Source organism: Phacochoerus africanus, chromosome 8 (assembly GCF_016906955.1).
Source record: "Phacochoerus africanus isolate WHEZ1 chromosome 8, ROS_Pafr_v1, whole genome shotgun sequence".
NCBI lineage: Eukaryota > Metazoa > Chordata > Mammalia > Artiodactyla > Suidae > Phacochoerus > Phacochoerus africanus.
Window position 1 is genome coordinate 146,979,414 of NC_062551.1, and position 15,179 is coordinate 146,994,592.

Consider the following 15,179-nt stretch of genomic DNA (forward strand, 5'->3'; position numbering starts at 1 on the left):
AAAGGTGTGTTCTCGTTTCATTGATTTACATGCAGCTGTCCAGTTTTCCCAGCACCACTTGCTGAAAGGGCTGTCTTTCTCCTATTTTATATTCTTGCCTCCTTTGTTGAAGATTAATTGACCATAGGTGTCTGGGTTTATTTCTGGGTTCTCTATTCTGTTCCACTGGTCTATATGTCTGTTTTGGTACCAGTACCACACTGTCTTGATGACTGTGGCTTTGTAATATTGCCTGAAGTCTGGGAGAGTTATGCCTCCTGCTTTGTTTTTGTTCATTGGGATTGCTTTGGCAAATTAGAGTCTTTTATGGCTCCATGTAAATTTTTGGATTGTTTGTTGTAGTTCTGTGAAAAATGTCATGGGTAATTTGATAGGGTTGTTTATTTTATATGTGATAGTTTGCATCTGTTAACCACTATTCCCAATTTATCTTTCCCCTCACTTCCCCTTTGGTAACCGTAAGTTTTTTTTTCTATGTCCGTGAATCTTTCTGTTTTGTGAATAAATTCATTTGTACTGTTTTGTAGATTCCACATATAAGTGATATCATGTAGTAGTTGTCTTTCTCTGTCTGACATTTCACTAACTGTGATAATCTCTAGAATGGCATTATTTCATTCTTGTTAATGGATGAGTAATATTCCATTTGTGTACATTGATATAGATATACCACATCTTCTTTATCCATTCATCTGTTGATGAACATAAACTAATGTATGCTCCCCAGCTAGTAACTAGCTAAGTGAAATCCATGCATTGTAATGTAGTTGGAATAGTGAGTTTGTATATACCGTCTTACCTAATCTTCATAATCATTTATTGAGGTAAATGGGCTGGGTAGTATTATTCCAGTTTTACATGTGAGGAAACTAAGGATTAATTTAGGAACTTGCCTGGGGCACACAGCTAGGATGTGGCAGAGCTTAGCTGAAGTTCAAATTTAGGGCCGTGTTACTCCAAACTCAAATTTACTATGAGGCCACGGGACATTTGGGCCGAGTTGACATTTTACGAGAGTTGAAGTATCTGAGGAAGAAGTACCTCATGTCTTAAAGCAGTGGGCTGGGGGAGCTCAAATCAGATCAAGGTTTATCTCAAGCAGTAGTTTGAGGGCAGAGCCAATACTGTATCAGACGCCTTAAGGCATCCAAGTTCTATTCTGGACAGTCTCCCCTCAGTAATTTTCTTTTCTTTCTTTTTTTTTTTTTCCCTTTTTACCGTCGCACCTGCAGCATATAGAAGTTCCCAGGCTAGGGGTTGAATCATGGCTGCAGCTGCCAGCCTACACCGTAGCCATAGCGACTGTGACCTATGCCATGGTTCATGCCAACACCAGATCCTTAACCCACTGAAGGAGGCCAGGGATCGAACCCACATCCTCACAGATTTTATGTTGAGTTCTTTTTTTTTTTTGTCTTTTTGCTATTTCTTGGGCCACTCCCGCGGCATATGGGGATTCCCAGGCTAGGGATCGAATTGGAGCTGTAGCTGCCAGCCTACACCATAGCCACAGCAGCGCGGGATCCGAGCCACGTCTGCAACCTACACCACAACTCACGGCAACGCCGGATCGTTAACCCACCGAGCAAGGGCAGGGACCGAACCCGCAACCTCATGGTTCCTAGTCAGATTCGTTAACCACTGCGCCATGACGGGAACTCCTTATGTTGAGTTCTTAACCTGCTGAGCCACAGGAGGAACTCCCGTCAGTAATTTTAGTCTGAAAAAGTTTTCAAGTGGTAGTCATAAGCATACATACATGATTCATTTGCTTTCATCTTTTTTTGTTAAATTATACTTTTAGCAAATTTCTATCAATCTTTTACTACATGTTATGCATGATTCCTTCTAAGTAAGAAATTATACACTTTTCTTTTCCTTCTTGCATTTTTTCCCATTTATTCAGTAAATGCTTATTGCGTTTTTACTCTAGGCCATGCATTACACTAGGTGCTGGGGATTCTTCAGTGACTGGGACATTCAGGGTCCCTGTCTTCCTGGAGTGTTGATCAAGACACAATATTCAGAATTATGATTCAGAATCCATGCTCTGATATCAGAGTGCTTACGGGTCCTTCTCATTATATATAATCAGACTTTTTTTCTTTGGAGTCTGTCCTTGTGAGTATTTTCTTTTCTTTCTTTCTTTTTTTTTTTTTTTGGTCTTTTCTAGGGCCGCACCCACAGCATATGGAGGTTCCCAGGCTAGGGTTGAATCGGAGCTGTAGCCACCAGCCTACACCAGAGCCACAGCAAGGTGGGATCTGAGCTGCATCTGCGACCTACACCACAGCTCATGGCCACGCCAGATCCTGAACCCACTGAGCAAGGCCAGAGATTGAACCTGCAACCTCATGATTCTTAGTCAGATTCGTTTCCACTGAGCCACGATGTGAACTCCCATGAGTAAGTATTTTCAAAGGCCTGCTGTCTTCACGGAACTAAGCAATGGGAAAGGATCTCGTTCTTATAAGTGCAATCATTTCCCCCTCATAGATGGAGCCCAATTCAGTGCATCAGTGACCATATAGAAAAACACCTGTCCAGTTACCATCTGGGTTTAGTTTTGAGGTTAAAGATTTAACATTTAATTTTCCTTTTTCTTTTTTGGGAGATTGGGATGAGGGAGAGAGATTGAAAATGAACATGTATTGAATATTGCGTTTTAAATGTAAATTACAGGGTTTTTTTTGTTTGTTTGTTTTTTGGCCACACCTGCTGCATATGGACATTCCTGAGCCAAGGATTAAATCTAAGCTGTAGGTTCAACCTATGCCACAGCTGTGGCAGTGCTGGATACGTTAACCTGCTGCCTAGGGCTGGGGATTGAACCTGTACCTCTGCAGCAAATGAAGCTTAACCCACTGCACCACAGCAGGAACTCCTATAAATGACAGTCTTGATTGTAAAATAAAAAATAGTGCTTTAGACACTTCAGAGCCTCCATTGGAATTTTAGATGGCTTAAGTATTGGATATTTAAAACATTTAGCAGCATAAGACCTAAAGTAATGTAGAATGAATATTTACGCCATTTTCCCTGTTTCTATCCCTTAAATGTGTTTTTTTTTCTCTTAGCATGTATCACTATATGACTCATTTCACTCATTTCTGTCTCATTTCACTGCTGTATTTGCAGTACAGAATAGTGCCTGGTACATAGTGTACTCACCAAATATTTGTTGTATTCATTTATCTAACCTAAAAAGAGGGAATGATTTCCTAAAAAAAATCACAGACGAAATCACAGTGCAAACAGACAGCAAACCAAAAACCCACAACAATTCAACATACTTGATTAAAAGAAAATGGAAAACTTTTACAAGCAGAGTTTTTTAAAAAAGCAAATAGTATACTGGAAAAATATATATCAAAGGTATGATAGGAAAATTATTGCTAGCTTTATTAAAGGTATTTTTATTATAAATCAATGGAAAATACCATGACCCCAATAGTGGACAAAGAACAAAGACAGTATTTCCCCCACCTGCCCCAGCACACATACTGATTAATTAAAAGAAAAATGAAAAACAGAAACTAGTGAGAAAGCCTATGGAAAGTTATTAATCTCTTTAGCAATAATCATGGAAATTTAAAATTAAAACATTACATTTTAAAAACATTAAAGGTAAAACCATTTAGAATGTTATAATGTCCACTGTTAAACCTAATATTGTGCTCATTTGTTAGGGCAATGTAAGTTTGTGGAAACTTCTTGGAAAGGGCTTACCAGTATGAATCTGTGAATCGGGAATCCAAAAATTATACAGCCCATTTGACTCAGTAACCCCATATTTGTGAATCTCTCCTAAGCTATTATTTAAATATTATATATTTATTATTTAGGTTATTTGCATGAAGAAATTCATTACTTATAAAACTTTTGTAGTAATAGGAAATGCTTATAAATTAAGCTTAAGGAAACATTTATAACATTATGTGTACATCATGATTCTATTAACATAGTGAAAAAATAACAAGAAAATATATAATTTTATGAACTTGTTTATATTAGAGTTGCAAGATTAGAGGTGATTTTGCTTCTCTTTTTTGGTTTTCAACTTTTTATAATTGAGTTTTATGATGTGTACAATGGTATTTTAGTTTTTTCTCTTTTTTTTTTTGTCTTTTTGCCTTTTCTAGGGCCACACCCACAGCATGTGGAGGTTCCCAGGCTAGGGGTCTAATCTGGAGCCATAGCCACCGGCCGAGGCCAGAGCCACAGCAACGCGGGATGGAGACGAATCTGCGACCTATACCACAGCTCACGGCAATGCTGGATCCTTAACCCACTGAGCGAGGCCAGGGATTGAACCCACAACCTCATGTTCCCAGTCGGATTCGTTAACCGCTGTGCCACAATGGGAACTCCAATAGTATTTTAGTTCTGTTCAGTATAACTTTTTAAAGGCAGAGCTAACTGTTTGAATCTAATGTATTTGCCCATTGTAATCTAGGTAACAGATTTGCCGAGAAACAGGCCAGTGAGCACATGCTTTTTTTTTTTTTTTTTTTTAAATATCTTTTTAGGGCAGCATCCTTGGCATCATACGGAAGTTCCCAGGCCAGGGGTCAAATTGGAGCTGCAGCTGCAGGCCTACGCCACAGGTCTACGCCACAGGTCACAGCCAGGCCAGATCCTTCATCCACGGAGTGAAGCCAGGGGTTGAACGCTCATCCTCATCGATGGTAGTTGGATTTGTTATTGCTGAGTTACAACGGGAACTCTGCAAATGCTCTTTAGATGAACATTTATGTGTGAAACCTATGGTATGTATATTTGCTGGCAGGATATTTTTTTTTTAAGAGAATTTCCTAATAAGAGGCCTCTACTTCATTACATTTGCTTTCGTTCAATTTAGATGAATATTTGTAGCAGTTTGTAGGTTTCTTGCTACATAGTACATGTCAGAAGGAAACAGCTTTATTCCTCCTTTTACACTGTTCTCTCTCTCTCTCCCTCCTGTATGTTCTCTGTAACTTTTAAAAACTTTTTAAGAACATAAAATTGAATTCCTCATCCAGTTTAGTTGGTGGCATCCTTGGTCAGCTGATTGACTAATTTAGAGATTTGGGAATCATGTGAGATTCCTTCCTCGGCCTCAGAACGCAGATCCGATCAGTCACCACTCACTGTCTAGTCCATCTCTTCAGGGTTTTCACAGCTTCCCAGTTTCCCTTTCTGGTCCACTGCCCACGATATTGGTCTCACCACTCGTAGCCCACAGCTCTACCGTGTTATATGATCAATCTCCTTGCCCTGCAATCCATCGTCCCCATTATCCTTAGACTCATGGTTCTCAAAGAGGATGTTTTTTGTCCTCCAAGGGACATCTGGCATTGTCTAAGGATATTTTGGTTGTTGCAGCTGGACCAGACAGGGACTAAAGAGTAGGGGAGAGTGGAGTTCCTGTCGTGGCGCAGTGGTTAACGAATCTGACTAGGAACCACAGGGTTGAGGTTTCGATCCCTGGCCTTGCTCGGTGGGTTAAGGATCCCACATTGCTGTGGCTCTGGCGTAGGCTGGTGGCTACAGCTCCAATTCGACCCCTAGCCTGTGAACCTCCATATACCGCGGGAGCTGCCCTAGAAAAGGCAAAAAGACAAAAAAAAAAAAGGAGTAGGGGAGAGTGGAGGAGGAACAGGGGGGTTGCTGTTGGCATCTAGGGATTAGAAGACAGAGATGTTGCTAAATATCCTACAGCAACGCTCCCTTCGCGCCCCCCATAACCATTTTCTGGCCCCCAATGTCAGTAGTGCTGAGGTTGAGAAATCCTGCCCTCAAGTGATCCTTTTTTTTTTTTTTTTTTGGCATTTCTAGGGCCGCACCTGCGGCATATGGAGGTTCCCAGGCTAGGGGTCCAATCAGAGCTGTAGCCGCCAGCCTACACCAGAGCCACAGCAACGTGGGAACTGAGTCGCATCTGCAACCTACACCACAGCTCACGGCAATGCCGTATCCTTAACCCACTGAGCAAGGCCAGGAATCGAACCCGCAACTTCATGGTTCCTAGTCGGATTCGTTAACCACTGCGCCACGACGGGAACTCCTCAAGTGATCCTTCTAAAATAAAAACCTGCTTAAATACCTCAAGAAACACACTTTTTCTTTTAGGCAAAAGTTTTCACACAAGACTCCTTTTTTTCTTATTCTCCAGTCACACAGCACATACTTCCTATTTCCTGAATGTGCCACTTTTTCCCTGGCTCCTGTGACTTATTGGCTTCTTTTCTTTTTGATTTCTTCAGGCTAAGCTACATGGTTCTTCTCCTGATTGCTTTTAGAAGAGCATGAATCATCCTGGATGGTTGCCTATCTGTCCCCTCCACTCCACTGTGAGCATCTAGAGATCAGTGAAACCGTGCCCCAGAGGGCCACCAGAAACTGACTGACAAATTCTTGAGCTTGTTTTACAGTTGGCTTAAAAAACCTGTTTCTTGTAGCTTGCCTTCACTGAGTAAGCTTTAATTATTTTGTTGCAAATAAACCATAAGATGTTTGCGGTTGTTTTCCAGGAACTTGGAGGCAGCTGTGTCTAGTTTGAGCTCCTGCTGGCTGAGACTACCAGCTTAAATCTGGGCTTCTGCAAGTGACCAGTAAAAGACCTTTTGACATCAGAGGGCCAAAACCTCTACCCTCCGATCATGCCAAGTGCCTCAATTTTTTGAACATGCATCCCATGAAGAAGCATGTTTTTGTGCAGAACTTGATTTCGTCACCGTTTCCCTTCCTCCAATCACCTTTCCTCACTCCTAAAACCACCCTGTTTCTTTTGCCCTTAAAGGTCCCCCGCACCTCCCCTTTGGGAGGCCGAAATGAGATTTGTTCTTCCATCTTCTTGCTCTGCTGTCTTGTGAATGAACCCTTTCTCTGTTGCACACCTTGGTGCCTCAACATCTGACTTGCTGAGCTGCCCACAAATGAACCTGACCTGGTTTGGTAACATCAGGAATTGTTTGTTGTTGGTTGGTTGGTTGGAATCCTCAGGACCCAGTGCAATGCCTGGTATGGGGAATGAATCTGAACTCAATCAATGTCCTCTTTCCTTCACTTCATGAATGCCGCAGAGCAACCAGATTTTTTTTTTTTGTCTTTTTGTCTTTTCTAGGGCCACACCCACGGCATATGGAGGTTCCCAGGCTAGGGGTCTAATGGGAGCTGTAGCCGCTGGCCTTCACCAGAGCCACAGCAACACGGGATCTGAACTGCCTCTGCGACCTACACCACAGCTCAGGGCAACAATGGATCTTGAACCCACTAATCGAGGCCAGGGATCGAACCTGCCACCTCATGGTTTCTAGTTGGATTCGTTAACCACTGCGCCACGACAGGAACTCCTAGATTTGTTCATGAGCACAACGGGTTCATGGCAGCTCTTCTGACTTTCCTTTTTCTGTGCTTTTTGCCTTCCCTGAAATACGATTCTTTCCTGTTTCTCTCCACTCATATCATTCCCACCTGTTCTTTTAAGGCCCAGTTTGAGAAAAAGAAAAAAAAGATTTCGATGAATAACCAAGCCTACCCTGTGTGTCTGGCCTGCTTTATCTTAGTTCACTTTCAGCATAATCTCTGTGAGGAAGGTGTTGTCCCAATTGAACAGGTGAAGAAAATGATGCAAAGAGCCCCGTGTGGCAGGTGAGACCAGACTTGCACGCAAACACTTACTTACAAGGTAGGCAGCTGGCCCCATCTTGCCACCTGATTCTCTTGTATTCTCTGTTAGCTCTGCTATCCCCTTCTAGAAGGCCACCCTGGAGATTGTGTAGTCTGCCCCTTAGCTCTTATTCGTAAACTGTGAGTTGTTTAGGGTAACACAAGTGGTTAATGGAGGGAGCTAGACCTAAAACCCAGAACTCCAGTCAAATGCTCTTTTCACGCACCTGCACCACCACCACCACATGAGCACTTGCTCGGAATGAAGTAAGCTGCAGTAACTCCCATGCCTTCAGGCAGGAATCCTCCTGCAGGGTTAGTGGAATCAGGGCATATGGGGAAGCCTCACTGCGCAGTGAACTGAGCTGCAGAGGTCTGACCATGCATCTGAATGAATCTGCCTAGGCAGATTCTCATCCAAAGATTTCTGGAGAGAAGGTACTGGAGTATTGTAAGCATGGGAGTGAATGGAACACATGAAATTTTCAAAGCTCACTGTGTAGAATTAACTGGAGACTGGATTAAATACAGAGTGACAATTTAAGAGATGTTTATGCTCTTTCAGATGAGAGATGGTGGCAGCTAGGCTCATGTTGTTGAAACACTTTAAGAGAAACAAGTGGACTGGAGACCTATTTAGGAAGTAAAATCATGATTTAGCTGTAGACTGCCTATGGGGTATGAATCCTGGCTGGGGTGTGACCTTGACTAAGAAGCCTTAATTTGTTTCCTCATGGATAAAATGAAGATAAAACCTATTTTAAGGGATTTAGTAAAAAAAAAAACAAAACCCGAAAATCGCTAGACCCACATTAAATATCAACAAATGCTTTTATTACTATGTATGAAATTTTTTTTTTATTTTGAGACCTTTAAATACAGAATGGGTGGGACCCGAAGTGACTTATCAACATTGTTAGATTTATTTCTCGTTAAGTTCATGTTAGTCTCGTGCTCCACAAGCTCGGCCTCTCACTCGGTGGGAATAGGGGGCAGAGAACTGTGAGAAATGAATCTCGGCGCACTAACATGTGGTGGAGGGCACTCCAAACTCGGGAGGGGTCCACCTATGGCCACATCCTGACCGTTTCATCTTCTGGGCTCGCAGACCCGTCATCTCTATATGGGTGTTCCTAGGAGACCGTATTAAAAAGAAGCGACTGAAGGGCGAGGGCGTGAGCGAAGCCGGGTGGGGGCGGGGCGGGAAGGCAGGAGGCGCTGGCTCCTGGACGGGGGCGGGTGGCTGTGCCACCGCCTCCTCCGCGGTCCCCGCCCCTCTTTCCGGGGCTGCCGCGTGTGACGTCACGAGGAGGCGGGACTGGCCGCGGGGTAGGCGGGGGCGAGCCGCGGGGCGGGGCGGGAGGCGGGTGCGTCGCCTTGCGCAGGCCGCGGCGGCCGCGGAGTAGCGAGCTGCGGCGGACTACCCCGGCCCGCGTCCCAGATCTGATAACGCGCCCCGCGCCCCCTTCTCAGCCCCCGGCGCGTGCACGCCGGGGCCCTGCGGGGCTGGCCACTTAGGGAGCGGGCGGCCGGACCCCGACCGGCGCAGCGACCCGGAGCTCAGGCGCACACGGAAGTGGTGAGTGTCACTGAGTGGAGGTGGAGGAGCCTGCGGCGGCCGCGGGCGACAAGAAGAGGGGCGCGGAGCCCGGCGCTTGCGGGAGACGCGGCCGCGGCTGTCGGGCCTCGCGCGCCGCTCACCCCGGGTCGCTCTGTGAGCGCGGCGCCGGATCCGGGGGCCGGGCCCGGCCCGGCAGGGGTGGGGGCGAGCGGGGGCGGGCGGGGAAGGCGGGGGATTTCCAGCCAAACGGAGCCGTCCGGCGGCGGGGAGGTTAGGGACCAGGACTACCAGGCCCTAAGGGGAAAGGTTAAGGTTTGCCGCCCCCTCCTCCAGAGCGCACGCCAAGTTTTCATAAACAAGCCTGAAACGCGCTGACATCCTGTTTATACCACCCTGAGATACAGGCGCTGGCTTGAGGTTTGACGTCCCTCGCTCTTGCGCGGTGAACTTGACCGCCAGCCCTTTGGCAGAATTGCCGGGGAGCGGGGGTGGGGGGGGTGCCGGGAGGAGGATTTTTCAGGCCTCTGGACCGAGGCTCAGGGTCTTAGGCATTTGGCTTCCTTGCCATCTAGGCGAGGGAAAGTTTCTGGGATTTGGGGCCCTATTTGGGGCAGGGGGCGTGTAGGGACTCAGGAAACGCCCCCTCCCCTTGTTGGTTCCGTTGGGACTCTGGCCCTAGGCATCCAGCGAAAAGTGCGAAAGTCGCACCCTGGGTGTCTCCAGGGAAGAGGAACAGAGAGAGCCACTCGGGGAATTGTGAATCCGACTGTAAAGGGACTGGTTAGCCCGAACTGGGGCTGATCTCTGGTTCCTTGGCGAACTCCTCAGACCCTATCCGCGTGCGGTCGCCAAGCATGAAAGGGAGATGTCGCTTTAGCAGGATTAATAAACACCCCTCTCAAGTCACTCCTCTAGGTTCCAGGGATGTGGGCTCCTTAGATGTGTGTTTCCCCTAAAGGAACTTCTGTAAGGGACTAAATAAAGGGTATGATTATTGCCAGGTGTTGGTGCCCATTTTTTTTTTTTTTTTGGGTATAATTGTATATTCTCTGTGAATTCCTGTGTGCCGTGGGGAAAAGGATCCCGTCCTCCGTACCACTTCTCTTTGTACCTGGTTCTGCGCTGTCTTCTGCCTGGTTGGAAAGATATATATATAATTTTTTTTAAAGAGTCCAGGGTTTTTCTCTCAGTGACAGGAATTTACAGCTGTATAAAATTGTCGTTTTTTTTGGAGGAGGAAAGCGTTAAAAGTCTGGCATTGTTAAGGCATGATTATAATGCAGAAACAATTAGCCGTGGTCATGGAGTGTTGGCTGTTTTAAATTTTAACTTCCTTTTTAGAAAATTCAGTTATAGGCCTATACCCAGTGCAAAAAAATGTTAAGATGAGCATTTAATATTGATTAGATCTTTGTTCCTCCCTTTCCAAAACTCCATTTTGTGTCGTTTCTGGCTTTTGCTTTGGGTGACTGATGTTTTTCAAGACCGGGGAGTTGTTTTTATTGAAGGATCAATGTATTCTTTTGTACTTTGTGGTGAAGGTTAATGGAGACTGCGAGGGTACCAGACACTTTGGGTACAATATGCATTGTGATATGGAGAAAATGTCTCCTATGTATAGATCCAGATCACATTTAAAGACGTAAGTGCATCATACCTGTGTCATTGTGGACATTATGAGTAGGAATAATCACAGCCCCTTAACTCTGCGTATCATATTAACTAAGCACTAATGCCGTATCGTTTCTCTAAATAGCTACAAACATGTTTTTTTTAAATACTAGTATTGCAGTGTGACACTCCATAAAAAGCCAGTTTAAATAGCCAGTAAGGCCAGTTTAAATACTTTCTCCATTCCACAATGTATTAATTACTTACTATTATTGGGAAATGATGATAGAGGGTGAAGAAATTATGCATACACAGATAAACTAATTCAGACATTTTCCAAATATAACTACATTTCGATTGGCTGTAATTTAGATTGCCTTAATATCAATTTGGCTAATGCTTTATGTATACTTGTTATTACCTCTCTGATCAATTGGTACCTACTTTTTACAGATTTAAGGTGTTAAGGGGAATTAGGTTGCATGTTTTCAATTCAGGCATTTGCTAAAAAGCTGGTAAAAGTAAGGAATTTTGAGGGTGGAGTTGCTTTTGTAGGAGAAGAGTCTCAGATTAAATAAGAAATTTAAACTGAGTACTTCTAAATGGGATTGTGAGGTCTGCCAATCGAGATTCTGGGTTCACAAATACTAGTGGTTTCAACTGCAGACCACAAATTCTAATAATGTTTCAAAGTTTTCACTCAGTTTCTTCTGAGTAGAGGGGAGGAACGCATATATTTGGACAGAAACCCAGCTGAAGCAAGCATTGAGAATGTGTAGGTTTATCTCCGTTTTTATAGGGGGAACACTAAAGTATTACTGCATTAATAAGGTTTATTAACAAAGACCAAAATCTGTTTTCCAACTCTTCTGTTAGGTGTTTTCTCCCCTCTAAACATACATTATTTCATATATTTTTATGATGTACATACCTTTTCTGTTCTAATGAGATAATATCATACTAATGGAAGATATATCATCTGAGATATCAGTATTTGAGGAAAATTTTCTTATTCGTTTCCCCATTAAAAAAAATGTTTTAAGTGGTAAGGGAATTGATTAATTAACTGAATCTTGCTGAGCAAGCAGCATCTGATGATCTGTGAATTATCATCGCCCATTGTTCTGTGGAGCCTTAGGATAGAATCGAGATGCCAGCAAGAACCTTGCAGATTCTTTTAGATTGGTGTTCCTCAGCTGGGCATGGTTTTGCACCCAAGGAGGTATTTGCAGTTTCTGGAGACATTTTTGGTTGTTACAACTTCAGGAGGAGTAGTGGGGGTGGTGGTGAAAGGAGGCAGTGTTACTGGCACCCAGTGGGTAGAAGCCAAGAATGCTGCTCACCGTCCTACAATGCCTGGTGCAGCCCCTATAGAAAAGAATTATTTGGCTCAAAATGTTGGTAGTTCTGGTGTTGAGAAATGCTGTTTTGGAATGCCAGGTGGGTAACAAGATTCAGGCTTCTGTCATGGCAAGTTGCTTCACTTCAGGCCCCTATTTTCTTCATCTGTAAAATGGAAATAAAAATATTCACCTTGAAACCAACTATAATGGAAAAAATAAAAATCGTTAATTAAAAAAAATATCCACCTTGGCCATCTCACAAAGTCGTTGGGGATAATCAGGTAACTAAGGGATGGAAACTGAAGTGCTAGGAAAATTATAGCTATTGTGAATATGTGAATTTTTTTTTTTTCTTGATTTTGTGTTTTAGGGCCACACCTGCAGCATATGGAGGTTCCCAGGCTAGGGGTCAAATTGGAGCTACAGCTGCTGGCCTACACCACAGCCACAGCAACGCTGGATCTGAGCCGCATCTGCTACCTACCCCACAGCTCAATGCAATGGAGGATCCTTAACCCACTGAGCAACGCCAGGGATCAAACCTGCCACCTCATGGTTCCTAGTGGGATTCGTTTCCGCTAAGCTGCAACACGAACTCCAAGAAATGATTTTTTTAAATGAATGAGTTATTACAAATACTGGTAGTCACAGAGGAAGGGGGTTAAGGCAATGTCTTGAGTGCCAGGATTGGATTGTTAGGTGTTATTGAATTCTTTTTGAGGGTAGAGGATTTATTTAATGTAGTTTTATTATTTTTAAAATACAAATTTTTTAGCTCTATAATTTCTCTTTTTGCTGTCCCCATAGCATGTGGAAGTTCCCAGGCCAGGGATCCAACCCATGCTATAGCAGCGACCTGAGCTACTGCAGTGACCATGCTAGATCCTTAACCTGCTGAGCCACTTGGGAACTCCTATAATTTCTCTCAACATAAACGATCATTTTCTCATTGTTAACAAGAGAGACAACTCTTTGTATTAAGGAATATCAAGTTCTTAACCAATTTCTTTTCTCTAAGCCTCATTAATACTAGAAGAAGAGTTAATGATGGAAAAAGCAGCAGCTAGTGTCTAAGGAAGGTGGTATTTGTTTCTCTGCCCTTCATTTTTTTAAGAGTTATGATGTACAGGCAATTAGGTTGTAGGAGACATTAGAGGAATTGGTTCCTTGTGTTTTTTTTTGCTTTGCGGGCTAATTTCCAAGCTATGTTCTCGTTGGACATGTTGTTTTCCTCTCTGCTTCTTGCTCTCTCCTGAACTCAGCTAGGTGTGCCACTATTGCTTCCTGTCTCGAAAACCCTATGGTAACCCTACGGGGTTTAAACAGCTGCCATGTTGAAATGACCGGGTTTCTGGGGCAGGAAACTACTTCCTGTGAGTATTTTTTCCTCTGAAGTGCACCAGCTTTTTTGGCCGTTTGAGGCAACAAGAAGGCATAGACCATTAAGTTCATTTCCGTGGTATATTTACTTCTGAGGTTTTATGATCTGTGATTCTTAACAGCTGGCAGTGGGCACACATTTTTTTTTTCCTTGGTGCCCTGTGAGTAAATTGCTGAGTCCCGAGGCAAGACCTCTTTGGAAGCAAAATGAACATTTCTTTACGTCTCCTCTAGCCAGAAGACAGAGCTGGTCTTTGTGGAGGTATTTTTAATCTGTGGCAACCGGATTTACTTACCAGTAATATTCACTCAGCACTTTGTTCATTCATTTATTCATTCAGTTAATACTTGTGCACCTCTTGCTATGTATGAGTCTCAGAGTGAATAAACCGAACAAAACAGGCAAAAATCCTGCTTTTATAGAGTTTACAGTCTAGTGGAAGACCCTTGAGTCTGTTCACAGTTTTTCAGTTGCAGATGATACACGTAAAAATGTAAACCTATTTTGTGATTATAGAGTGTCTTCTCGAAATCTTTATGGCCCTCGTTTAAAGTCCAAGTACTACCAGAGGTATCCCCCACCCCGCCCCGTTACCCCCCTTTTCTTATGTTACAGATTCGTTAACTCATTCTTTTTATATACAAACATCTCTTCATTCTTTGTATGTACAAACACCTACTAAGTTCCTGGCAGATGGATGAGATGGTTTATATGGAAACAGGCCTATTATATGTAGATATAACACAGTGTGGGTCAGAATTAAGAACGCTTTGGCCCCTGAAGAGAGCTAAATTCTGTGTGGAGTCCTTGTCCAGTGCTTTTTTGAAGAGGTTTCATTTGAGTTGGTCCTTGAGGAGTGAATAGGAGTTCTTTTGCTCAGAAGTGGGAAGGAATTTTAGGCAGAGATAGAGCAGGAGCAAAAAAAGGTGGGCGGCATGTGCACGATGTGGGTGAGCAACTTGGAGGTGGCCATTGTGACCAGAGCAGACTGCTGGAGGTGGGGCTGGGCATGCAGGATGGGGCACAAGTGTGTGAGCAGTGTGAAGTCGGGGAATGAGTGAATTCCCTGTGTTGAATGAGTGAATCGGGGAGATGGAAAGCCATTCATAGTTTTTGAGCTCAAGAACAACATCATTAGAGCATGAAATAGGAGTTGCCATTGTGGCATGGGTTTGATCCCTGACCTTGCTCAGTGGGTTAAGGATCCAGAGTTGTCGTGAGCTGCAGTGCAGATAGCCCACTCGGCTTGAAAATGGCGTGGCTGTGGCTGTGGCATAGGCTGGCAGCTGCAGCTCTAATTTGACCCCTAGCCTGGGAACTTCCATTATGCTGCCATTTTGGTGCTAAAAAGCAAAAAAAAAAAAAAAAAAAAGGAGGACATGAAACAGCTGTGAAGCACTGACAGTTCTATGAAGGGTTAGCTTCATTTGACTGTTGTGTTACTCTTTTTATGGTCCCTATCACAGAAAATATTCCGTACTTAATCACCACTTATCAATTGTTCAGAAGACTGCTAGGAAATAGGAAATGCTTAAAGCCGAAACAGATGTTATGAAGTCCACATATACTTTCCTCACAGTGGAGTAAAACTTTGTTCTCCTTTCAGTTTATAAAGGATTTGTTGACAATC

General features: G+C 43.7%; 1 protein-coding gene and 1 long non-coding RNA gene across 2 annotated transcripts in view; both read left to right on the plus strand.

The window, feature by feature from the left end:
• The first annotated feature begins 6,005 nt into the window (after positions 1-6,005).
• On the plus strand, positions 6,006-6,952 carry LOC125133703 (uncharacterized). The gene is made up of 2 exons (XR_007136500.1): positions 6,006-6,335; positions 6,516-6,952. It is a non-coding gene; the product is annotated as an uncharacterized LOC125133703 (long non-coding RNA).
• A 2,072-nt stretch (positions 6,953-9,024) lies between these two features.
• JAK1 (Janus kinase 1) overlaps positions 9,025-15,179 on the plus strand; it is a 136,738-nt gene continuing 130,583 nt past the window's right edge. The window contains exon 1 of the mRNA XM_047788764.1: positions 9,025-9,232. The gene's annotated coding sequence lies outside the window, so the exon portion shown is untranslated. The remainder of the gene's footprint in view (positions 9,233-15,179) is intronic.